Source organism: Lagenorhynchus albirostris, chromosome 3, assembly GCF_949774975.1.
Source record: "Lagenorhynchus albirostris chromosome 3, mLagAlb1.1, whole genome shotgun sequence".
Classification (NCBI taxonomy): Eukaryota; Metazoa; Chordata; class Mammalia; order Artiodactyla; family Delphinidae; genus Lagenorhynchus; species Lagenorhynchus albirostris.
Genome location: NC_083097.1, coordinates 98,239,966 through 98,267,743, shown reverse-complemented (window position 1 = coordinate 98,267,743; position 27,778 = coordinate 98,239,966). Strand labels below are relative to the sequence as shown.

Sequence of the window (27,778 nt, the reverse complement as noted above, 5' to 3'; positions counted from 1 at the left end):
CTGAGTCAGAATGATCGGCCAGAGACAACCCAGAAACTAACCCCATTACCATAAAACCTGAGACTGCGAGCCACATGGCAGAGCAGTTCTCCTGGGTTCCCTTACCCTGCTGCTCTCTGCCTGGACACGCCTTCCCAATAAAGTCTCTTGCTTTGTCAGCACGTGTGTCTCCTCAGAAAATTCTTTTCTGAGTGGTAGACAAGAGCCCACTCTTGGGCCCCGGAAGAGGTCCCTCTTCCTGCAACATTATCATATGTCTCTCCATTTTCTAAACTCCTTAGGGAAAAGTAATTGTGAACAATACTACTGAATAGTACAGAAACCATACAGAACAATTCTAATCCCTCCCTGTTAAAGATAAGACTTGACAAAACCATCAAGCTATGCATTCACAAAACTGGGTCTAGAACTCAGATCTCTTAGGTCATGATTCAGAACCTTTTTCCACTATGCTATGTTAGGATTTTTATACCAAGACAATGTAGTTGGGTTAATAATGCCTTTACTTCATTTTTTGTTTTTGTTTTTTTTCATAAATTGATTCAGGAGGGAGGCTTTGGAAGCCCCTAAAACACTTGCCTTAAACTGAAAAGCAACTGGAAAATAATCCCACTGCCTTTTGAAATGGTTGACCTAGTCAAGATTAGATGTCTGGGAGGCTTTTATGTTCTGAATATAGGGAATAAAAAGGAAACAATCTTCCTAAGTCTTTAAGAAACAGGGGGAAAAACTCTTGACTCCCACTTTGCCATTTTGATTAGCTTGTTGACACTTCAGTTCTTTGAGTAATAGCAGTGGCAACAGCTAGAGTTTAGCCAAGATAAAAGTATATGTAATAGTGTGGCAGCCCCTGCAGAACCACATACCACTGTAAATGCTTTAGCTCAATCCTATTTGCTCATAAGTCTGTGCAAAGTAACAAATGGTTCTGAAACATTTATTCCAAATAGCTTTCTTATTATTACTTTAAAGATAACTTGGCTGCCAAATACTTGCTCCCTGGTGAAAAAGAATGCATAAATGGGAGGAGGATTTATGTATCAAGATATGCTGCTTATTTCGCTCCTGCTGATACAATGCACATCTAATGAATTAGAGATAATCTCCCTCTCTTCCCCAAACTGTAGATAAATGAGTATGTCGTTTCTCCCTCCCTTCAATTCATCCTGGTCATAGTTGTTTTCTTTAAGAATATTATTCCCCTGCTTAACTCTTAAATGGCTTCCCAACGCGAGAAGAATAAAACCTAAAATATTCAACCGAACATTCAAAGGCCCGTAGGGTTGAAGACCCTGCCGAGTTTTCCAGACTAAGCATAACACTCACCTTCCCGCCTCCACTCAACTAGGCCAGACTTCCCTCCCTCCATCAGAGGACAGGCGCTTGCTCAAGTCATTTCTTTCAAAAGTATAATTTTTCAAAGTACAATTTGTTTTTAAGTCCAATTAAAATCCCACTTTCTACAAGAAGCCCTTCCAGATATCCCAGTGAGAATGGACCACACATCTTCCCAGCATGTAAGTTGTACCTCTGTGATAACTCTTTTCACATTCTTCACTCGGGCAGACTCTTAACGAATGTGTCTGATTTCCCCCACAACATAGAGTAGGATCCCTTGGAAAGCAGAGGCCAAGATTCCTTATCTCTGGATTTTCCACATCTCCTTGCATTGAGCATGATCCCTAGCAGGACCCTGGGGGCTCCTGGGCACAAAGCCTGTATCAGTGTCCCCCATTTCTTGATTACAGGAAAAAGGCTTCATTCAGCCTCCATGACCTTCCCTGAGTTCCAATGAGCAGGTTCAAACAGTTGCTAATTAGAGAAGGGAGGGGATGTGAGACAAGGGAGGAACAGTCAAAAGAAACAATAGTGCAGCCTTGGGGCAGGGTCTTGGTTCCCCCTCAAGGGATACACATAACAATATCTTTGAGCTGTTTTGCAGATACTGAAACCCCCACTAGTTGGGAGAAGTTAATGGTGTGCTACCCACAAACACGCAGACCCCAGAACCAGTTGGAACCGTAAGGCTGATGATGCTGACTCCCACTTACCTCACCACCAACCAATCAGAGGAATGTCCATGAGCTGATCACGCCCTCCTCTTTGACCGATTACTATAAAACTCCTCACTACCCTCTCCAGGTCAGGGCCACAGAGTTTTGAGGGCAATCGCCTGCTCTAGCCCCCCTTTGCCTGGCAAAGCAATAAAGCTATTCTTTTCTACTTCACCCAAAACTCTGTCTTGAGATTTAATTCAGTGTTAGGGTACAGAGGCCGGATTCGGCTTCAAGTATGAGCTCCCCTACTTGCTCCCCTATCCCGCAAAAAAACAAAAGCTCAAATAAATTGCCAAAGTACTGGATCTTCTTCCTCCCTAGGCCAAACAATGTCCTGACCAGTGGCCTCTCTTCTTTTTCCCCATACCAGCACAGGAATGCCATCTCTGCATTTATGCTTGCCTGTCACCATGTCCATGTAACTGAACAAAAGTGACAGCCCTGTTCATCCCATGTCCTGTGTAATCCACCCAACTCCTTTCATCTCCATCTAAAACTATTTTTTACACTGCCTAAAATTTAACCATAGAGAAGCAGTACTTTGAATATTTACCCTTCAAAGATTTTTATTAAAATACAAGTAACCTCATGAGAAGTGGTGCCTTAACTTAAACCATCATCAGCCCTTGTTTTAGCAAGGACTAGGGGAAAACAGGCTGAGCATTGGGCCATTTTTTAATGGGATTGGAAATGTAGAGACAGGAAAAAGAAGAACTGGTATCTGGTCAGGAGGTAGATGTTGGGGAGGTGGTGAAAAAGTACCAACAATAAATATTCAACTTCCTCATAAATTTGCAACAGACAAAGTCTTCCTGAGCTGGTGCCCCTGTGTGAAGCAATGTATTAAGGACATAAGACATACAGATCCACTTCAAATTAATAATGTTAATAAACTGAGCTGAGACTCAGAGAGTTCAAATAACTAGGGTTGAGGAGAATATTCGAAGTTTATTTTTAAAGGAGCCCAGAGATTGAGGTAAAACCCACAACTGTAAAGAACACCTTTCCATCAGGGACTTAGCTTCTATGTATGAATTGTAAGTAAGGGAAGCAGCCTTAGAAAGCAGAATCAGATGATTACTGGTGCCTAGGAAAACCTCTGGCCTAAAGAAGTAATCTGAAGTTAGCCCCATCTTCCTCTAAACCCATTTGGTAGGGTTTTGAAAATCTCCTCCATGAACATAATACACTTGACATGAATTCATGGAAGTAAATGGGGTTAACAGGATCTGACCAACATCTTAGTGTATCTTCCAAAGGATGGGCAGTGTATCCATAATGAGGAAAGGAATATGAAATGCTCACAGATCCCATGATTAAAATGCCTCTTGGTCTATAAATCATGTTTCCCTGCTGTTCATAGCTCTGAAAAGGATTAGAGAGAAACCTACTCCTGGGTGTGACAACTGGGGTCACTGAAGATTAGATGTTGCCAGGAGCCCACAGAGTCTGCCCTGCAGAAAGCAGTGAAATGATCAAACCCCCACCACTCCTTCTGCTGGAATATTTACTGTTGACACAAGAGTTCAGCTGTAGACTATGAGCAAAAACCTTCTGTCAATCCCTTTCAGTCCTTAATGGGATAAAAAGAGCTAGAGATCTTTCAAAACAGTTGAAGATTGTTACCTGACAGGGAGCTGGGAGTAGTGCAACTAGCATATGGGTAATTTTTAAGGCTACTTTTAAGTGTGAAGCCCTTTGACTGGTCTCTGTCTCATGGGTGTCCCGAAATTTCCATCTCACTGAAATTTGGAAAAGAATTCAGGCTCTATCTTTCCCCACAGAGGGGAGGCAGCCACAAGCTTTACACACCTAGAGTTTGTACATACGGCAAAATTAGATTTGCTTACTATTGGAGCCTGACAATACTTGATACCTGATAAAAATCACTGTCAAATAACATTTATAAGAACCCAGTTGCATGAGATGGGGTACTATGTTGAGGATCACAAACAGTTACAGCAAAGGCCTCCAGGTGCCCAGAGTTTAGGGCAAGCAAATGAGCATGTAGGAAAGGCAAAATTTAAAAATGGCAGACCAAATTTGAATGGACCAAGTAACTGCTTTGCCATTGTACATTCTTCCTATCCCCTGTCACCCATCCATCTATCCATCCCTCCAAAACATACCCCAACCCTAGTGACAAAGGTGGAGGCAAAGCCTGGAAGGACAGTCCACAAGTACTGAGATGCCCAGGGTTGGGAAGGACTTTGATTCTTGTGAAATCCAGTCCGTGGTACCTTTGAATTTCCTCTGCCATGGCTCCACCAAGTAATTACTTGGCACATGTCCTAGGACCTTCAGGGACTGGGAATCCACCACTTTCTAAAACAAAACAAAAAATAAACTCAACATATTTAGGCAGATAAAACATATTTAGGCGGATATAACAAAAAATTCTTCCTTGTAAGGACAAATCCACTTCCCCAGAGCCTGTTGCTTCTGGTTGCATCTTTTAGGGCCACAGAGAAAAAAAAAAAATCAACATTCCTCTTCCATAAGACAATCCTTCTAATATTTGAAGACTGTTATCTCAGCCCTTCAGGTCTTTTCTTCAGCTACACAGCCCTGTTTCCCTAAACGTCCAGATTTCATTTCCACATTGTGATCCAAACTTTCTCCTGAATGTGTCCTAGTTGCTTTATATTTATCTTAGTCTACATTCCCCAGAGCTTAACACAGTATTCCAACTAAGGTCTGACCAAGGCAAAGTAGAGTGGGGTTATTACCTCCCCCAGCAGAGATACTTCTCTTAAGACTGGCTTTTTGGTAGCCACATCAAACTGCTAACTCCTACTGAGCTGATACAGCCACTTTAAAGTAGCCAAGTCATACTTCAAAACTTCATACTTCCAAGTAATGTAGCTATCTGGGTTATCCAGACCTCTTCTATCCCTCACCCAAAGACCATCCATAAGCCTCACCCCACCAACATAAAAGCACAAGAAATGGGTAAAGTTTTCTGGTTTGTACATTCCTTTGAAAAAGCTGAAAATTATTTGATTTGCCCATGACTCCTCAAAATACCCCAGGTCAAAAATTGTCATCTCAAAACGTTATGCAACTCGGTGAGCTAATTTCGTGAATCTTTAAATAGCATGAAGGATACCTAATACGTTAAACCATTAAATGGATCCTGCCTAATTAACAGTAAATCCTAGGGGAAAGAGGGCAGGTCTGTCATTAGAGCCACCTGAGTCTGAATCGCAGCCATATTCATAAAGTGCTGTTGGCCCAGGACAACTTATTCTGAGTCTTGCTTTCCTCCCCTAGAAATGGGGCTAATACATCCACCTTGCCATGTCCTTGTATAAAGTACTTGACACAATGCCTGGTCTGTGGCGGATGGGCAGTAAATGATATGCTTCCCCTCGCAGCACAGATTATTACAGCTTACACCCCATTTCCCTTAGTAGATTCCTAGCTCTTAGAGAAAGGGCCTGGGACTTCCTTGTCTTCACATCCCCCAGACCCTCAAGACCAGTGTAAGCAGACACACATTCCTCTTGAATATAAATGTGAGCATTTGGCTTTAAATTCAGTTGTATATCATATAGAAATAATTACATTTCTGCTCTGGCCTCTCAGTTTCAAAGGGATATTTTTTTAATTCCCAGGGAATAGCTAAGATTACCTATTATAAAAAAGAAAAAAGATAGACTCTACTCAAGTCTCGGGCAATCATGTTCAAATGGTGCTCTAAGTCTCGGAGAACAGGTTGACATTGACATTTCTAATATTCTTAATGTTGACCCAATTTTAAGCTCTATTTCTCTCCTCAAGTAACCGTGTTTCAAGACACAACCAGAAAACAGGAGGGGCAAGACGAGGCTCTGACGGGGAAAGCCAACCTCTGATATATCCAATTTCTGACCTATGGCTCAGTCAGCTCAAGGAAAGTTTTGTGGGTCCCCAGTGTCTTCCCAGGGCGACAGACACTCCCACACGGCCTCAACCAGGCTGAGGTAATTGTTACTGTTATGGCTTTAACGATGTGAGTGGGAGAAGATGAGAATTCTGAAAGACTTATTTACTGCAAAGCATCCCAAATATCTCATTAATCTGCTTTTCATTTGGCAAACTCTTCCTTCATTAAAAGTGCCACGCTCTGCTCTGCGGTTTATGACAAAGTAAAACCGTCTCTGGGAGGCAAAGCAGCAAAATGGAAAGAATGTGGGCTCTGGAACAAATTAGACGTGAGTTTGATTTCCAAGTGTGCTACTTACTTGTTCTGTGACTGTGGGCAGTTTTCCTTAGCCTGTTAGAACCCCATCTTCCTCATCTGTCAAGAGAAGATGATTGTCCTGTCCTGGTTTATGAATATTGAGATCAGCCCTAGGCCCTAGGGCACTATGTTTGTTTCTCCTTTAAGGTTCAATGGTCACCTGCAAAAGGAAGATCATAATATTACCAACTTCATACACTTCGTGATGAGGATTTAAATGGGTGAATGTATGTAAACTAATTAGAACAGAGTCTGGCACAGAGGAAGTTCTATATAAGTGTGTTATCATCATCATTAAGGATTAAATGACACACATAAAGGACGCTTTGAATAGTGACTTGCACCTGTTACATATGAGGTGCTCAATAAATGTATGGGAAAATATCTCCCCTCCCAACTAGAGACTTTTCCTTGGGGTCTGAAGAAACTCCTTGGGTGGGAGGAGCTTTTCAAAATTATATACTCAGGGCTTCCCTGGTGGTGCAGTGGTTGAGAGTCCGCCTGCTGATGCAGGGGACATGGGTTCGTGCCCTGGTCCGGGAAGACCCCACATGCCGCGGAGCAGCTGGGCCCATGAGCCATGGCCGCTGAGCCTGCGCGTCCGGAACCTGTGATCCGCAACGGGAGAGGCCACAACAGTGAGAGGCCTGCATACCACCCCCCCCAAAAAATTATATACTCAGAACTTTAGAGAAAGAGGGATCACGTAGATAAAACCTGTTTACAAAGAAACAGACTGACGGATGTAGACAGGGAGAGCAGGGATGAGAGGTAGAGAAGGGAGCTTCCCTGGTAAGGTGGCACAGTTATCAGAAAAGAAGATTCCAGGTCTCCTGATACCCAGATGACTACATTCTTTTCCCCAGGTCATGCTGCCTTTTAAGTGTTGTCTTGATTGAGAAACACCTTCCTACAAACAGAGTTCAAATTGTCAGGTGACCTCTGATCTTCTTTGAGGTTCCAATAAAATGAGAATAAAGAAAAGATGTGGACTCAGGATGGTTTAGGAAGATGCTGGGAATGTAAAGGGAGAGAACGGCTCCCCCAAAAAATCCCAACTCAGAGCAGGGACTATTTACCTCACTCTGGTCAGTAAAATAAGGGCAGTGCACCCAGATACTTGCCACCCACAAATCCAAATCCAGGAAGCTCTGCCTCCCTTGGTTAATTTTAAACGCTGCTTTTATATCGCAGTTTAGATTTGTTTTGTTTTGTATGTACGGTATCAGTGAGCTCCAGATTCCTTATTCCTTAGCTCTAGGAATGAGAGCCCTTTCCAGCTGATTTGGTGTCACTCACCACTGAGGGAGGTAGAATATTCCTCTTCTGATTGGAAATACTCACTTTATTTCAGTGGGTCTCCTTCATTTCTTTCCTTTCCATCAGGGAGATAGAGCTCACCTAGGGTGTTCTGCCTTTCAAAGCAGTTTTCACTTCAATAACTAAGATTTTAAAAATTTTTTTAAGTAACCAAAGAAACAGAAGCCAAGAGTACAAGAAAGAGAGCACAGAAAAATAGAAGGGGAAAAAAATCAGCCCCAGGGTGAACACAAATATTGATATTTGGGGTCCCCTAAGCTTGAGTCTAGGCTCTATTTTGTGCTAAAATTCTGGGCTCCTCTGGCAGCTAATAGGTATAAACGTCTGCCAAAAAACGCTAATAAGTATTTTCATGAGGAACCAAGGCGGGGACAAGGTGAGGGTCTTAATACAGTTTTAATGTTCCCCAGCTCTGTCCATGGCCTACCTACCCTCATGGACTCAGTGCTAAAAAGAGAAGGCTGTCCATCTAAAAATAAAGAGAAGGCATACTAACAATCCTGCCCTGCTATGAGATCCATGCATATCCCAAAAGGGGGAAGACTGCATGTCCTGCTTCTGCCTGGCTCACATCAAGAACTCCAAGAGAGAAATCAGAGGCAGAGGCAAGAACGGTACCAGGGGAGGCTGCCCAACTGAGAGCAAAATCTGTGTCCCCTATGAGGGCAACCAGCCTACCACCACGGGGGCTGAAGCGGGGGAGGAAGGGAACGTATCATGGAACCCACAGGAGGCGGACAGAACTGGAGCGCATGCAGGAGACAACCCGTGGGACTCCGCTGGGGCTGGGTGGGGAGGACATGGAGATTTGTAATAGCCAAAGAGATAAAAAGCTAAAAATACGGGTTATTACCATTGCTGTGACCCCTTTGAAAACTCCAGGCTAGCGTGGCCTGAGAAAATGGGTTGACATTGGTAATATCACCTCCTTCTGTTATTTCTCTACAATTTAATCTGCACACAGTGCTGGAACGAGGATCCCTAGTGGGCTGTATTCATCCAGACTAAAGCTCTTCTGATGCAGGTGTTCCCAGTAAAAGAAATACGATTCTTGATTCTTAGAATTTAATTATGTGCTGCTCTTTGTATATTAAAGTAATTCAAACTACTGTACCACTGGGGTATATGATTTGTATTACTTTTCCTATACGTGGGATGGGCTGGTAAAGAATCATGCATTTTCTCACGAAGGTTCCCTTGCAACTAATCACACACGTTTGAGAAACAGCAGGTCAGGACTAGAGGCACTGTGTGTGTCCATGAGACAATTTCTCTGCAAAGAAGCAATATAATATAAAGAACGGTTAAATCAATTAAACAAGGAGACCATTAGACTGAGGCAGCTCTACTACATTAGCCTACATAAGCAAACCAAAACCTAAGCCTGTAATGCCTCAAGGGTAAGAAAGTGAAACCTAAGGACAACCAATCGCAGACAGCCAATTCAGCTTTTCCAAATAATGCAACTGCTTCAGCCAATCAGATACTTCCCTCACTTTGCTTCCCCTGCATCTTCTCTACAGAAGTCTTTCTCCCAGCTCCCGTATGGGGAGCATCCTAACCATTTCCCATTCGGTGCTGCTTGATTCAAATCAATTTTTGCTGAAATAAACTCTTAAAATTTGAATATGCCTCAGTTTATCTTTTAACAGAACTAAGCAACACTAGTCCAGAAGATACACCAAAAAGCATTATTATTAGCTAGCGCCTAGCCTTAATCTGTCTGGGTCTCAGTTTTCTCATGAGTTAAAAAAAAATTTGCAGTTAGAAAGATTTCATATGCCACCCCTTGGAGTTCTTGTGAGGGCAAAAAGAGAGTATTTGAAACATTTTCTAACATTTTCTACTGTAAAAATAAGGGGCCACCTAGTCCATTGGAGTAATGGAACTTTGTTTTCAGGTAAGTTAAAATACCTGCTTCCTTAATTACTAAATTTACAATTTAATAATTTATAAAATGTATCACTCCAGCTCCTAAAGAAAAGAAAGAAAGAAAAGAAAAAGACCAAACCCCCTTCAATCACAGTATCTGTGCAGTTCTGGCTCATATTAGAAATCTCTGTATGATATTACATTCTAACATCCGATATTAAGCTTTCTTTCAGAGAATAAAGAAAATATGTGCCAATATTAAGTTATTCTTGCCATTGTTGTCTTAAATGAATGTGGGTGTCTTCTTAAGGCACTTTATACAAATCAATATGCCACCAACCTAGTGAAATGTGGCCACCCACACCAAAAGTACGACTAGAGAGAAGCATCCAGCCCATGAAAAAAACTAGTGACTTTTAGTGAACAGAATAAGGAAGAAATTAAATTGGAGTCTGTGGGTGGTGACAGCAGAAGAAGTGGGTCATCCTTTTAAACCTCATTTCCTCCGAAGTTTTATGTTAAAGAGGCCCAACCACCAAAAAGTGAGTTTCCATATTGCCTAGAGAAAACGATGTCAAAGTAATTTGAATATTTTTCAAATAACTTTCCTTAATACCCTACGCAACTGAGAAATCCCACAGGCCTGTAAATCTTAACAAAGCCATTGTTTCCAGCTCTAAACCCTGACTTTGGGTTTGGCTTTCTCCCTTTCTTTATGGATGAATAACATTTTCAATCAAGTTGTTTTTCTTCTTACTCTGGGAACCAAGCTCATTTTGCATAAACATAATCCTCTCTGGCATAAAGCCAGAGATTTTCAGGCTCTCTGGCTTTACCTTCCCTTTCTCATCACTACTAGAACATGAGAGTCACACTCCAGGAATCTCAGGGGGTGCAGGAGAGATGCTATGCAGTGGGATGAAAGTTGCTTCTGAAATCTTAAGAGCAGAGTCACCTCAGAGAAGATGCTTCACACCCAAGTCAGGTTCTCAACTATAAACCATGTATAATACTGACACTAGTAAGAATCAGATAAGACTTCACTCAATGACTGCTCCTCTATGAATGCTATCCTGTCCACTTTCCCCCTCCCTTAATGAGAATGGCCCACTTGCCACCTTTGCCTCCACCACTGAGGTGTATACAAGCTTTGATCACAACGTTTCCGTCATTTACTTGCTTTTTTTTTTGGCCGTGTGCCTTGTGGGGGGATCTTAGTTCCCCGACCAGGAATGGAACCTGGGCCCCCTGCAGTGGAAGCACAGAGTCCTAACCACTGGACCAGCAGGGAATTCCCTCATTTACTTGTCTATATTTCTGTCTACCCTCACCAGACTGAAGACTTTTACAGGGCAGTACCTTTGTCTTATTTATTTTAGAAATCCCCAAACCATACTTGCCAATGTTTGTTATGTAATAGGCTCTAAAGAAATGTCTGTTGAAGGATTAATTTGTTAATTGACTGACTAGTTGATTGATTGAATGAATGCCACAGATGAAAGCACCCTAGAAACCTCCTATCGCTAGACAAATGTAAGTCATTATTATGTGGAATTCCATAAATTAGCTTTGAACTTGAGGTAATTAGGCAATTGCTCAAAGTCAAGAGGTAATGGACCTTTTAAATGTTCTTATTTCATATCATCCTTTGTTCTTGTTTATTTATTTAATCCAGACAGCTGCCAAGAATTTACACATCTTAAGATAACACACTAAAAAAAAAAAAAAACAGTCCCTGCCACAGAAATACTGAGAAATATTCTGCTGGCTAAATTAGAACTGACTCTTAGAGACACAATGATGAAATTACAGACTTTAAGTTCTTTCTCAAGTACAAACTGGTGTCCTGGGGAGACCAATTAATGCTAACGCCAACACAGAACAATGAGGGGACTGTCCTCAGATGCCCATTTTGTTTTTACCAGTTGCTCTCAATATGAGAGTACTTACAGGAAGTAGCTGGGTGTTTGGTTTTTTTTTTTTCACTATTCACTTCATAAATATTGGACACTAGCTGTGTGTTGGCTAAATATAAGAGATGCAAACAAGGATTTCAAGGTGGCGTGTGGGTTGCATGAAAGGTTCTTGACAAGATTACATATACCATAACCAAGGCAGAATGAAATGCCATAAGACAAACAGAAATACAAAACTCCCCAGTGCAGTAACAGGCCCCTGGAGAAGATCAGAAAAGACTCCATGGAGGAGGTGGTAACTGTGATAAATTAGGCTTTGGACAATACGTCAATCCACATAGACAGGGAGAACAGCGTGGTGGGACTGGGGAAGAGTGGGGATTCCAAGGAGGAATGATGCTATACAGAAATTACAGAAGGGAGGGCCAGCTCCCATGGCTGTTTTTAGTCTTCATTTCCAGAAGTTTCCATTCCATGTGCTCCTGGTATGCTAATTTGACTCTGGTAATAACCAATTTGACATTAGTGTATTTAATGTAAAATAACACTGATATCATTACTATAAATCTCTCTCTCTTTTCACAGCAGCAATAAATATTATCTTGAAGCAATAGATCAAATACTACATTTATATAATATCCCTAGAGAAATTATTCAAAATTGAAGCACATTTTGAGTATATTATAATTACATTTTCTTTAATTTTCCATGGAATTCAAAACAAATACTTCTCAGCGTTTTCTGAAAATGATCTGTGCTTAACATGGAAAAACCTTTTAATTACTATAGCATAACATCTTGCCAACTTCTACATCATTTAATCCTTGCCAGATTCTGATTCTAGCATTAGAATTAGCTTCTCTGGAATATTTTTACAAGCTGGGAATGGACATGTTTAACTGTATAACATTTCTTAACTTCATCAAATTCTAGAACAGCCCCTTCAATCTGTGATAGAAATAAAGAATCAGTTTAATGGTATGTCTCTCAAACTAATGTTCTGAAGGATATTAACAGGTGTTTCATTAAAAAATGAGAAATGTTAATGGAACAAAGTTAAGTAAAGATTTCCACACTTATGTGTGGAATCTAAAACATTCAACAAACTAGTGAATAAAACAAAAAGAAGTCAGACTAGCAGATACAGAGAATGGACTGGTGGTTGCCAGTGAGGAGAGGGAGTGGGGAGGGGCATTATAGGGGTAGGGGATTAAATATGGGGTTATTATCAGATTATATGAAATCATGTGTATGAAACTTTTGAAAATTGTAAAGCATTGTAGAATTTAAAGAATCTTTCATTCAATAAAAGAGTTTAAATTTTTTTAATTTTAAAAAATATTCACTTAGATTTGAATAGGGAAGATTACCTGAATATATATTTGGACTGCTCATAGAGTAGGTGATTCAATACCTGACAAAATAAAGGGTACACCTTTTCCAACTAGACACCTCGGGAGTCTATAACTTTACTCCAACAATATCACCTTTATTCAAAATATTTCTGAACACCTCTTTAGTTTATGACATAAACTTTAGTTTATGACATAGACTCAGTGGTGACAACTTTTCATCATTTATGGGTAGATTTGATTTGGAGAATAGACAAAGACATTCAGAGCCAGATCTGGAAAATAAGGTAAATGGCCTTCTGATCACCTGGAATCTTCCTGTGAAGTAATGACACCAACGTTCTTGTGTAACTTATGAAGTAGTTCCAAAACCAGTAAGATAGGAAGAATTCCAAAGTGTTTTAAATAATGGTAGCATCATTAGAAAAGATATCTTTCTCCAAAAAGAATGTGACAAATTAAACTTTTTGTTATGAACATTTCGATATGGTTGTTCAAAATAGTTCTCAATCCCTTTTTTCACATTTTGTTCAAAAGTAACTTGTCAACTTAAGGCAAATTCCTAAAGATACCTACCTACCTCAAATGGGTTATTTCCCTTTCAAGTATTGTTTGAAAGGAGAAATGAGACTTACTCTGTCAGCTCTGGCTCCCTCCCCTTTACAGGGTAGAAAAAAACCTGAGAGAAGAAAAAGACAAGACAAGATTGGGGGTTGGGATATGGGAGGTAGTCAGCAGATATTATCAATGGCCTGGAGGTCAATCAGATTCACAAGGCAAAAGGATTGTTTCATAATCTCCCAATACCTCTCAAATCAACCAGGCAAACCTCTGATGGTTTCCAGTCATAATAGTTACATTACATGAATTTTAAATAACCTTAAAGCTACGGTCCTTTTGGCCCTGAGCAATACAGCAATGGGCATTTAAGACACCTGGCTTCCAACACCCATCCTGCCCCTGCTGGTGGGGCCTTAGCACCTGAGATAGAGAACTCTGTTTTGTTCATTAATGAATCCCAAGCATTTACAACATATACTCATAGGTGCTCAATAAACACTTCAAGTAAGAAGGCTCACTCTCACTAGGCCTCAATTTCCTTATGTGTTAAAGAAGGTTATTAGCTTAGACCAAGAGATTCCTATCATAATCATGAACTTACTAATGGAGACTCATCATTTTTTCTTTCCTCTGCTTTCCAGTGGCAAAAACCTTTCCCCAAACTGTACCAAAGAGCCAATGGTCAACTGTCTCTTCCTCACGCCTGACTACCATCTATATTACCAACAGACATTTTGCTTTCATAAACTCAAGATTTTCCAGAAATGAGGAGGTGTAGCTAAGATGATGGAGTAGGAAGAGGTGAGCTCACCCTGAGCTCACTTCCTCCCATGGGCACACCAATACTACAACTATTTACAGAGCCACTATCGATGAGAATGACCTGAAGACTAGCAGAAAAGATTTCCCAACTAAATATATAAAGAATCACAATGAGAACTTCCCTGGCGGCACAGTGGTTAAGAATCCACCTGCCAATGTAGGGGACACGGGTTCGATCCCTGGTCTGGGCAGATCCCACATGCAGCAGAGCAACTAAGCCCACGAGCCACAGCTACTGAGACTGCGCTCTAGAGCCTGTGAGCCACCACTACTTAGGCCCACGTGCCACAACTACTGATCCCCGCGTGCCTAGAGCCTGTGCTCTGCAACAAGAGAAGCCACCGCAATGAGAAGCCCGCGCACCACAACGAAGAGTAGCCTCTGCTCACCGCAGCTAGAGAAAGCCCACACGCAGCAATGAAGACCCAACACAGCCAAAAATAAATAAGTTAAAAAAAAAAAAAAAGAATCACAATGAGTTGGATAGGAGGAGTGGAGATGTAGTAAACTCAGGAGCCATATCCCTGGGGTAGGTGACCCACAACTGGAAGGATAACCACAACTACAGAGGTTCCCTCCAAGAAGCAAGAGTTCCAAACCCCACATTGGGCTCCCCAGCCAGGGGGTCCTGCACTGGGAAGATGAGCCCCCAGAACAACTGGCTTTGCAGGTCAGCAGAACTTGTATATGGGAGAGCCAGAGGGCTCTGGGAAATAGCTTAAAGGGCACATGCAAAATTTCACATACTCCAAATCCCTGTGCAGAAGCAGTAATTTGAAAGGAATTTGGGTCAGACCCACTTGCTGATCTTGGAGAGCCTCCCAAAGAGGCAAGAGGCTAGTGGGACTCCCCCTGGGGACATAAACACTGGTGGCAGCCATTTTGGGGAGCTCGTTCTACCATGAGGACACTGGAACTGGTAAGCACCACTTTGGAGTCCATCTGCTAGATTATTAGTGCCAGGGACTTACCGGCCCACCCAGTGCCAGCCCCGAGCCTCCCTGGCCCCACAGCCAGCCTAGTAGGGACCCACCCCTGACCATCAGAGAGCCAACACTGGCCCCAGGACCCACAAGGCCACACAGCCAGCCATGTTGAGACTTATCCCCACCCACAAGCAGGTCAGCATCCACTGCACAAGGTAAGCCTGGCAGCCAACCTGGCTGGGGGGTGTGGAGGTCAAACCCTGTCTACTAGCACACCCACAACAGTCAGCCCCACCATAAAGAAGGGCCCACACAGCCCACATAAGGGTACCCCTAAAGCATATATCTCTGAAGACCACAGGGGAACGTGCTGCTAGGCCCCATAGTATGTCTCTAATATGGCCACTTCTCCAAGATTGGGAAGCATAACCAATCTACTGAATACATAGAAATAAACAGAGAATTAGGCAAAATGAGGAGACAGAGAAATATATTCCAAATGAATAAACAAGACAAACATCAGAAAAAGAACTAAATGAGGTGGAGATAAGCAGTCTACCCAATAAAAAGTTCAAGGTAATGATCATAAAGATGCTTAACGAACTCAGGTGAAGAATAGAGAAACATAGTGATAAATTTAACAAAAAGCTAGAAAATATGAAGAAGAACCAAACAGAGCTAAAGAATACAATAACTGAAATAAAAATACACTAGAAGGAATCAACAGTAGATCAGATGATACAGAGGAACAGCTCAGTGAATTGGAGGACAGAGTAGTGGAAATCACTGAAGGTGAACAGAAAAAAGAATTTTTTTTTAATGAGGATAGTTTAAGACCTCTCTGGGACAACATCAGGAGTATAAACATTCACATTATAAGGGTCCTAGAAGTAGGAGAGAGAAAGGAACAGAGACTTTATCTGAAGAAATAATAGCTGAAAACTTTCCTAACCTGAGGGAAGGAAACAGACATCCAGTTCCAAGAAGCACAGAGAGTCCCAAACAGGATTAACCCAAAGAGGTCCACACCAAGATACACTGTAATTTAAATGGCAAAAATTAAAGATAAAGAGAGAGTCTTAAAAGCAGCAAGAGGAAAGCAGCTAGTTACACCCAAGGGAACGCCCATAAGACTATCAGCTGACTTTTCAGCAGAAACTTTGCAGGCCAGAAGGGAGTGGCATGATATATTCAAAGTGATGAGAGGAGGGAGTTCCTTGGCAGTCCAGTGGCTAGGACTCCATGCTTTCACTGCTGAGAACCTGGGTTCAAACCCTGGTCGGGGAACTAAGATCCCACAAGCCACACGTCGCAGCCAAAAAAAAAAAAAGTGATGAAGGAAAAATCACAACCAAGAATACTCTACCTGTCAAAGCTGTCATTCGGATATAAAGGAAAGATAAAGAGTTTTACAGACAAACAGAAGCTAAAAGAGCTCAGCACCACTAAACCCACCTTACAAGAAATGTCAAAGGGACTTCTCTAAGCAGAAAAGACCAGAATTAGAAATATAAAAATTATAAAAGGAAAAATTCCATTGGTAAAGGCAAACATACAGTAAAGGTAGGAGATCAATTACTTATAAAGTTAGTAGGAAGGTTGAAGACAAAAGTAGTAAAAATCATCTTTATCCACAATAAATAATTAAGGGATACATAAAAAGATGTAAAATATGATGTAAAAAACATTAAGCATGCACAGGGCAACAGCGGGTGAGTAAAAATGCAGGGTTGTAAGAATACATTCAACCTTAAGAGATCATCAACTTAAAATAAACATATATATATATGTATGTATATGTATACATATACATATGTATATGTATATGTATACGTATACATATATATACATACATATATATGTATGTGTGTATGTATATATACATATATATGGTATACATATATACATATATGTATATATACATACATACATATATGTGTATGTATATACATACATATATATGTATGTATATATGTATGTATGTATGTATATATACATATATATATATGGTCACCACAAACAAAAACCCGTAACAGATACAAAAATAGATACAAAAATAGAGAAAAAGGAGTCCAAACACAATATAAAGGTAGCCATGAAATCACAAGGGAAGGCAGCAAAAGAAGAAAGGAAAAAAAAGAACTACAAAAACAACTCCAAAACAATTAAGAAAATGGCAAAAAGTACATACCTATCAATACTTACTTAAAATATAAATGGACTAGATGTTCTAGTCAAAAGACATAAGGTACCTGAATGGATTAAACAAAACAAGACCCATATATATGCTGCCTACAAGGGACTCACTTCAGATCTAATGACACACAAAATAAATGTGTGGGGATGGAAAAAGGTATTACTCGTAAATGGAAATTAAAAGAAAGCCAAAATACAATACTTAAATCTGACAAAATAGACTTTAAAATAAAGACTGTTAAAAATCCACAAACAATAAATGCTGAACAGGGTGTGGAGAGAAGGGAACCTGTTGGTGGGAATGTAAATTGGTGCAGCCACTATGGAGAACAGTTTGGAGGTTCCTTAAGAAACTAAAAAGAGAGCTACCATGTGATCCTGCAATCCCACTCCTGGGCATATACCTGGAGAAAAACATGGTTCAAAAGGATACAATGTTCATTGCAGTGCTGTTTACAATAGTCAAGACATGGAAGCAACCTAAATGTCCATCAACAGAAGAATGGATAAAAAAGATGTGGTACATATATACAATGGAATATTACTCAGCCATTAAAGAGAATAAAATAATGCCACTTGCAGCAACATGGACAGACCTAGAGATTGTCATACTGAGTGAGCTAAGTCAGACAGAGAAAGAGAAATATCATATGATATTGCTTATATGCGAAATCTTAAAAAATGATACAAATGAACTTATTTACAAAACAGAAACAGATTCATGTACTTAGAGAATGAACTTATGGTTACCAGGGGGGAAGGGTGGCAGGAGGGATAGTTAGGGAGTTTGGGATTGACATGTACATACTGCTATATTTAAAATGGATAACCAACAAGGACCTACTGTATAGCACAGGGAACTCTGCTTAATATTCTATAACAATCTAACTGGGAAAAGAATTTGAAAAAGAATAGATACATGTATATGTATAAATGAATCACTTTGCTGTACACCTGAAACTAACACATTATTAATCAACTATACTCCAATATAAAATAAAAAGATAAAAAATAAAATAAAATAAAATAAATAAAATAAAGACTGTTACAAGAGACAAAGGAGGACAATACAAAATGACCATCGATCAATCCAAGAAGAAGATAAAACAATTGTAAATATATATGCACCCAAAATAGGAGCGCCTCAATATATAAGGCAAATATTAACAGACATAAAGGGAGAAATCAACAATAACACAATAATAGTAGGGGACTTTAACACCCCACATACATCAATGGACAGATCATCCAGACAGAAAAATCAATAAAGAAACACTCACCTTAAATGACACATTAGACCTCATGGACTTAATAGATATCTATAGAACACTTCATGCAAAAGCAGGAGAATACACAATCTTTTCAAGTTCACGTGGAACATTCTCCAGGATAGATCACATGCTAGGCATAAAACAAGTCTCAACAAGTTTAAGAATATTGAAATCATATGAAGCATTTTTTCTGACCACAGTGCTATGAGACTAGAAATCACCTACAAGAAAAAAACTACAAAAAAACACAAACATGTGGAGGCTAAGCAATAGGCTACTAAACAACCAATGAGTCACTGAATAAATCAAAGAGGCAATCAAAAAATACCTGGAGGCAAATGAAAATGGAAACAATGATCCAAAATCTATGGGACACAGCAAAAGCAGTTCAAAGAGGGAAGTTTATAGCAATACAAGCCTACCTCAGTAAACAAGAAAAATCTCAAATACACAACCTAATTTTACCTAAAGGAACTAAAAAAAGAAAAAACAAAACCCAAAATTAATAGAAGGAAAAAAAATCATAAAGCTCAGAGCAGAAATAAATGAAATATAGAGACTGAAAAACCAAAAGATCAATGAAACTAAGAGCTGGTCTTTGACAAGATGAACAAAATTAATAAACCTTTAGCTAGATGAACCAAGAAAAAAAGATAGGGCCCAAGTGACTAAAATCAGAAAGGAAAGAAAAGTTACAATAAACATCACCAAAATAAAAAGTATCATAAGAGATTACTACAAACAATTATATGCTAAAAATATGGACAACCTAGAAGAAATGGATAAATTCCTAGAAACACACAATCCTCCAAGACTGAATCAGGAAGAAATAAAAAATATGAACAGACCAATTACCAGGAATAAAATTGAATCAGTAATAAACAAACAAACAAACAAAACTCCAAACAAAGAATAGTCCAGGAACAGATGGCTTCACAGGAGAATTCTACCAAACATTTAGAGAAGAGTTAACGCTTATCCTTCTCAAACTATTCCCCAAAACTGCAGAGGAAGGTACTCATTGTGAGGCCAGTATTACCCTGATACCAAAACCAGGTACCAAAGACACCACAAAAAAACAAAATTGCAAGCCAATATCACTGATGAATATAGAAGCAAAAATCCTCAACAAAATATTAGCAAACCAAATACAACAATACATTAAAAGGATCATCCACCATGATCAAGTGGGATTTATTCCAGGGATTCAAGGATGGATCCATACCCACAAATCAATAAGGTGAGCACCACATTAACAAACTGAAGAACAAAAACTATATAATTATCTCAATAGATGTAGAAAAGGCTTTTGATAAAATTCAACATCCACTTAGGGTAAAAACTCTCCAGAAAGTAGGTAGAGAGGGAATAGCCTCAATATAATAAAGGCCAAATTTCACAAACCTACGGCCAACATCATACTCAACAGTGAAAAGCTAAAACCATTTCCTCTAAGATCAGGAACAAGACAAGGATGCCCACTCTCACCACTTTTATTCCACATAGTATTGGAAGCACTAACTACAGAAATCAGACAAGAAAAAGAAATAAAAGGAATCCAACTTGGAAAGAAAGAAGTAAAACTATCACTGTTTGCAGATGACATAATACTATATATAGAAGATCGTAAAGATGCCACCAAAAAAAATCAGAACTAATAAATAAATTCAGTAAAGTTGCAGGATACAAAATTAATATACAGAAATCTGTTGTGCTTCTATACACTAACAATGAACTATCAAAAAGAGAAATTAAAAAAACAATCCCATTTACAATTGCATCAAAAGAATAAATACATAGGAATAAATCTAACCAAAGAGGTAAAAGACTTGTACTTGGAAAACTGTAAGACATTGATGAAAGAAACTGAAGACAACACGAACAAACGGAAAAATATACCATGCTTATAGATTGGAAGAATGAATATTGTTAAACTGACCATACTCCCCAAGGCAATCTACAGATTCAATGCAATATCTATCAAAATACCAGTGGCGTTTTTCACAGAACTAGTACAAATAATTCTAAAATTTGTATGAAAGCACAAAAGACCCTAAATAGCCAAAACAATCTTGAGAAAGAAGAACAAAACCGGAGGTACCATGCTCCCTTATTCCAAGCCATACTACAAAACTATAATAATGAAAACAGTATAGTACTGCCACAAAAACAGACACATACATCAGTGGAACTGAATGGAGAGTCCATAAATGAACCTACATGTATATGAACAATTATTCTACAATAAAGGAGTCAAGAAAATATGATGGGAAAAGATAGCCTCTTAAATAAATAGTGTTGGGAAAGCTGGACAACTGCATGCAACAAGAATTAAACTGGACTACTTTCTCACACCATATACAAAAATAACCTCAAAATGGATTAACGCCTTAAATGTAAGACCTGAAACCATAAAACTTCCAGAAGAAAACATAGACAATATGCTCTTTGACACTGATCTTATCAATAATTTTTTGGTTATGTCTCCAAAGGCAAGGGAAACAAAGACAAAAATAAATAAAAAACAAATGGGACTACATCAAACTAAAAAGCTTTTGCACAGCAAAGAAAACTATCAACAAAACAAAAAGGCAGCCTACTGAATAGGAAAATATATTTTCAAACAATATATCTGACAAGGGGTTAATATCCAAAATATACAGAGAACTCATGCAACTCAACATCAAAAAAACAAATAACCCAATTAAAAAAATGGGCAGAGCACCTGAATAGACATTTTCCCAAAGGAGAGAAACAGATGGCCGACAGACACATGAAAAGATGCTCAACACCACTTATCATCAGGGAAATGCAAATCAAAACCACAATGCAATACCACCTCATACCTGTCAGAATGGCTATCATCAAAAAGATAACAAATAACATGTAACGGCAAGGATATGGAAAGGGAATCCTCACGCCTCATTGGTGGGACTGTAAATTGGTGCAGCCACTATGGAAAACAGTATGGAGGTTCCTAAAGAAATTAAAAATAGAACTACCATACAATCCAGCAATTCCACTTCTGGGTATTTATCCAAAAGAAAACAAAAACACTGATTTGAAAAGATATATGCACTCCAATGTTTATTGCAGCATTATTTAAAATAGCCAAGGTATGGAAGCAACCTAAGACAGACATAGACAAATGTATAAAGAAGGTGTGGAATATTACAAAATTATAATGGAATATTCCTCAGCCATAAAAAAATTAAATCTTGTCATTTGCAACAGCATGGATGGACCTAGAAGGTATTATATTAAGTGAAATAAGTTAGAAAGAGAAAGACAAATATCACCTGGTCTCACTTATATGTGGAATCTAAAAAACAAAAACAAACAAAACAAAATGAAAACAGAATCATGCATACAGAGAACAAACAGGTGGTTGCCAGAAGGAGGGGTGGGGAGGTGAAGCAGGTGTAGAAGATAAGAGGTAACAAATCTCCAGTTATATAATATATAAGCCACAGGAATATAATATACAGCATAAGGAATATGGTTAGTAATATTGTAAAAAGTTTGTACATGGACAGATGGTTACTAGAGTTATGGTGATCATTTTATAATGTATGCAAATGTCAAATTATTATGTAGTAACCTAAAACTAACATAATAGCATACATCAACTATGTTTCAATTTAAAAAAATGTTTTCCAGAAATGAAAAGAAAGTGGGGCAAAAACTACTTGTTGCCTACAAAATACCTATTCTTTTCTTCTTTCTCAGTAGCAGAATTCAATTTTGTTGGGACTGTGATATGTTCAGCTAAAACAAAAAACGTTTCCCCACCTCCCTTGTGGTTGCTATAGTTATACGACACAGTTCTGGCCTAAGAAATGAAAGCAGTAAAATTTCCTAAAAGGAGAACAGAATCAGTTGGTAGTGCTGCATTCTGCTGAAGCATGGGCACAGTGCTGAGATGCTGGAGGTGGGAGCACCATTCTACAACCTCAAGTAAATAGAAGGGAAGGGCCATTTGCAACAACATGGATGGATTTGGATCCATGTTCTGCTAAGTGAAATAAGTCAGACAGAGAAAGACAATACTGTATGATATCACTTACATGTGGACCCTAAAAAATACAACGAACTAGTGAATATAACAAAAAAGCAACAGATTCACAAATACAGAGAACAAACTAGTGGTTACCACTGGGGAAAGGGAAGGGGGAGGGGCAATATAGGGGTAGGGGACAAAGAGGTACAAACTGTTATGTATAAAATAAGCTACAAGGACCTAGAGATAATCATACTAGGTGAAGTAAGTCAGACAGAGGAAGACAAATATCATATGATATCACTCATATGTGGAATATAAAAAAAATGATACAAATGAACTTATTTACAAAACAGAAACAGACTCAGACTCATAGACTTTGAAAACAAACTTATGGCTACCAAAGGGGAAAGGAAGGGGAGGGATAAATTAGGAGGTTGAGGTTAACATATACACACTACTGTATATAAAATAATCAACAAGGACCTACTGTATCTGGAACTCTACTCAATATTCTGCAATAACCTAAATGGGAAAAGAATCTGAAAAAGAATAGATACATGTAGACGTATAACTGAATCACTTTGCTGTACACCTGAAACTAACACAAAATTGTAAATCAACTATATTCCAATATAAAATTTTTTAAAATTTTGGGACTTCCCTGGTGGTGCAGTGGTTAAGAATCCGCCTGCCAATGCAGGGGACATGGGTTCGAGCCCTGGTACGGGAAGATCCCACATGCTGCGGAGCAACAAAACCCGTGCGCCACAACTACTGAGCCTGCACTCTAGAGCCTGCGAGCCACAACTACTGAGCCTGAGTGCCACAACTACTGAAGCCTGCGTGCCTAGAGCCCGTGCTCTGCAACAAGAGAAGCCACCACAATGAGAAGTCCGTGTACCGCAGCAAGGAGTAGCCCCCACTCACCGCAACTAGAGAAAGCCCGTGTGCAGCAACAAAGACCCAATGCAGCCAAAAATTAAATAAATTTATTTTAAAAAAATTTTTTAATGGAAAAATAAAATAAGTTACAAGGATACAACATAGGGAATATAGCCAATATACCATAATAACTATAAATGGAGTATAACCCTTAAAAATTGTGAATCACTATATTGTACAGCTGTAACTTATATAATATTATACATCAGCTATATTTAATTTTAAAAAATAGTAGGGAAGGGCCAAGAGGAGCGCTGTCAGGACCTCCAGGAAGCAGACACTGAATCAGAGTTAGGAGTGCAACTCTGGCATTATTGGGAGGGTAAATATCAAAAGTGGTATTGGAGGGGGGTAGGGGATTGGGCCACAAAGGCCTTCAGATTTTCTGACTTGAAAATCTGACCACGCTTATGAGAGGAAAGGGGGAAGAGGGCAGTATTGAACAAGAGGAGCCTTGAATTAAAATGCAAATCTCGCAAAATTTCAGCAAAGCCAACTGTCCAGTTGATGAATCCTATATCAGAGAGAATGGCCATGCCCAAGTGTCTTCTGCTATGCTCAGTCATTACTTGGGGGCTGCCTGGGAAAAGTGTGGCCCTGCATCAAAAGCTGAGGCAGATCCTGAAAGCGTTGCGTTTGGAGTCTCTCAAGATGGCAAATTCTTCCTTGAAGGAAGACTAAGCGGTAGACCTGCATGGCCAGCACCACAGTGAAGGTCTCAGCCCTGACATCATTAAGCTGGGATTACTGCCGGCAACTCCCCATTTCTGGCTTCTCATTGTGTCAGGAAAATGAAACCACTAATTTATTTAGTCCCGTGTTTGGGGGTTTCAGTTCTCTGTGTTTCTATAAATTATCAACTCAGATTCCACTGGGCGAGTCTCTAGTTAACAGTAAATTAGGTGCCTGGGGAGACACATTCACCACCATTCCAGGCTATGAGAGCTCTAAGTCAATGAAACAACAGCCCGGGCGCAATGCTGTCACCAGGCAAATATAAGCACCAGTTTCCCAGGAGAATTTTAGTGACAACAACTTGAATAACTGTTTGCCAAAAAACAGAAATAATAGGCTTAATGAGTGTCTGCTTGGGGGGCTGATGTTTGGGCCTTAGTGTAAGAATTTTCAGATAGCTACTCACATCAAAGAAATTACTGTTTTCTTACTGCTGGATTCTTAACTGCATTGTCAGTGCTTGAAATGCTAGAAGTTTGACTTCCAGATAGCCTTCGGAAGCACACTTTTATCTCTCTGGACTTCAAATTCCTCTTTACAAAATGAGGAGGTTGATTAGGTACCACTGCAAGTATTTAAAACAGAGGGGATTGAAGGCACAGAATGGGTAACACACGTGATGGAGAAGCTGAGAGTTGAACAGGTGATGATGTGTCATAACCCAGATATTAGCAACAACAGGAAGCCAATACCACCTTTAGGGTGGAGAACAAAGAGAAGAGGTGGTACTGCGGGAACTCAGGACAGTCCGTCAGCCAACAAAGCCTGAAGCACGGAGAGCCTGTACAGTGGGAGCTGGAGCCGCGTGATAAATTCACCTGCTGCCAGAGCATCAGCCCAAGGCAGAGGGAGGAGGGAAGATACCCTGGCTTCTCCCAGCCTCCCTTGGGGCTCTCACCAGTGCCTCCGCTGGCTAAGGTCAGTGAGAAGCTAGCAAACACAAGACTTTGGTAAACCACAGCCTTCATGGGTCAGCCCCTCCGTGACAGAGAACACAGCAGCAGAAGGACAAAAGAAAAGGAACTCAGGCAGAGCAGGTCCAAGACCATCATAGTCTAGACCAAAGGCATCTACATTTTTTCAGAAGTAGGTCACAAGAAAATAAAAACATAATTGGGAAGACTGTTTGAACTGTTGATAATGGTAGCTAGAGAAGATCAATGATTATCATATAAACATGGACTTTACTCAGAAATACAGCAAATGTATACCAAGGCATTATTCATACTCATGATCTCTTGATTCATCAAATGGATCTCTTGATTCATACTCATGATCTCTTGATTCATCAAACGGGTCTGGTGTAACTAGCTGAATTCAGATAGTTCAAAATTATGTAATTAATAAAACTCATTTGCATCATATCTGCTAACATGATTCCTGTCAGCTGCCACCCATTCAGCATGAGCTAATCTGTGTGTGTGATTTTGTTTGGTCATTTTTTTTAAGTGAACCGAAAGCTCCAGGCAGCCAGGACCCAGAGGGCGGGTAGCTGTGCTGCTCTGAGGACCTCTTACTGGATGCTGGGCCAAGACACCACAATTCCTCCTAATTTAATAGCCCCTATTTCTCCAGGGTAAGAGCACCTTCTACCGAGGAAAGGCTCCCAAAAGCTTTAAGGAGGCGGTGCATCTGTCACATGGTCGTGCCAACATTGTCAGCCTCCACCAGGCCAAGGGGTACTGGCTTGTGCCTAGGAAGTTCTTTAAGCCTACTTCTTACCGTCACACAAATGATTCATAAGGGAGCTCAGAACCGGTGAGAACTTCCTGGCGCCATAAACATTTATCTATCTCTAGACCTTTAGGGCATCAAACTTCTAAAATGAAATCGCTGGATGTCAAATAAAGCTAAGCCAAAAGTGAAACTTCTCAACCCCATCATCCTGGTTTGTTCTCTGGAATAGGGCTCCCCAACTGGTCCGTGGCCAGTTAGGAACCAAGCCTCACAGCAGGAGGTGAGTGCTGGGCCAGCAAGCAAAGCTCCATCTGCTGCTCCCCGTGGCTCGCGTTACTGCCTGAACCATTCCTGCCCACCCCCCCTCCACCGGTCCGTAGAAAAACTGTCTTCCACGAAACCGGTCCCTGGTGCCAAAATGGTGGGGACCTCTGCTCTGGAAGCCTGCTGGGCACTGCATGTCAGCCAACTGTGCTGAAGGCACACAGTCGAAGCCTAGCACTTCTGTGTTTCGTGAGCAGCATTTTAACATCCCCCCAAAAAGGATATGAGTTAAAAACGACCAACATAAACACGAGCTTGTGTGTTTCTCTATTCACTTAAGGAAAGGGTATAATTCCATAACTACAAAGCCCCTGTTCCCATCCTTCAGATTCTCCTCCTCTGAATCCAGAGTTCCAGCCAAGGGTGACGTAGTAACTTCGGTTCCAGGAGGGCAATGAGATGGCTGAGTGGAGAGCGTCGCGTCTCAGCCTTAGCTCAATAGAGCCGACCCAACAAAAACAGAAGCGCTTATCAGTGAGGTAACAGACAAACAAAATGTTCTTTGTGGCTTAAAAACTATACTCCCATGCACCCCATTTTAAGAATTTAGGAAAGAGTGAAGCAACCTAAATGTCCATAGACAGATGAATGGATAAAGAAATGTGGTACATATATACAATGTACAATGGAATATTACTCAGCCATAAAGATGAAATAATGCCATTTGCAGCCACATGAATGGACCTAGAGACTATCATACTAAGTGAAGCAAGCCAGAGAGGGAAAGAAAAATATCATATGATATCACTTATATGTGCCATCTAAAAAAAAGAGATACAAATCAACTTATTTATAAAATAGAAATAGACCCACAGACATAGAAAGCAAACTTATGGTTACCAAAGGGGATGGGGGGGATAAATTAGGAGTCTGGGATTAACATGTACACACTACTATATATAAAATAGATAGCAGCTTCCCTGGTGGCACAGTGGTTAGGAATCCACCTGCCAATGCAGGGGACACAGGTTCGAGCCTTGGTATGGGAAAATCCCACATGCTGAGGAGCAACAAAAACCATATGCCACAACTACTGAGCCTGCACTCTAGAGCCTGCGAGCCACAACTACTGACCCCGCATGCCACAACTACTGAAGCCCGCGTGCCTACGGCCCGTGCTCTGCAACAAGAGAAGCCACTGCAATGAGAAGCCCATGCACCGCAATGAAGAGTAGCCCCCACTCGCCGCAACTAGAGAAAGCCTGGGCGTAGCAACGAAGACCCAATGCAGCCAAAAATAAATAAATTTATTTTTAAAAATAAACAAAAATTTAAAAAAATAGATAACCAACAAGGACCTACTGTACAGCACAGGGAGCTATACTCAATATTTTGTAATAACCTATAAGGGAAAAGAATCTGAAAAAATAGAGAGCTGAATCACTGTGCTGTACACCTGAAACTAACACAACATTGTAAATCAACTATACTTCAATTAAAAAAAAAAGAATTTAGGAAGGAGTAAATATGGCCAACTGTCAGGTTAAGGAAAGAAATCCATGAAACTAGGTGGGAAAATTTATCTGAGAGGAAATTTTTTAGAGGAAGGTATTTAAGGCAATATAAAGGTTTATCTTGT

The 27,778-nt window shown here is 40.1% G+C and overlaps 1 long non-coding RNA gene across 1 annotated transcript in view; it reads right to left on the bottom strand.

Annotated features, from left to right (window-relative positions):
- Window positions 1-3,982: 3,982 nt before the first annotated feature.
- The window catches only part of LOC132518193 (uncharacterized), a 47,415-nt gene continuing 23,619 nt past the window's right edge, over window positions 3,983-27,778 (bottom strand). Inside the window, exons 3-4 of the long non-coding RNA XR_009539879.1 lie at window positions 6,284-6,442; window positions 3,983-4,382 (exon numbers count right to left, since the gene is read on the bottom strand). This is a non-coding gene — a long non-coding RNA (uncharacterized LOC132518193). The remainder of the gene's footprint in view (window positions 4,383-6,283; window positions 6,443-27,778) is intronic.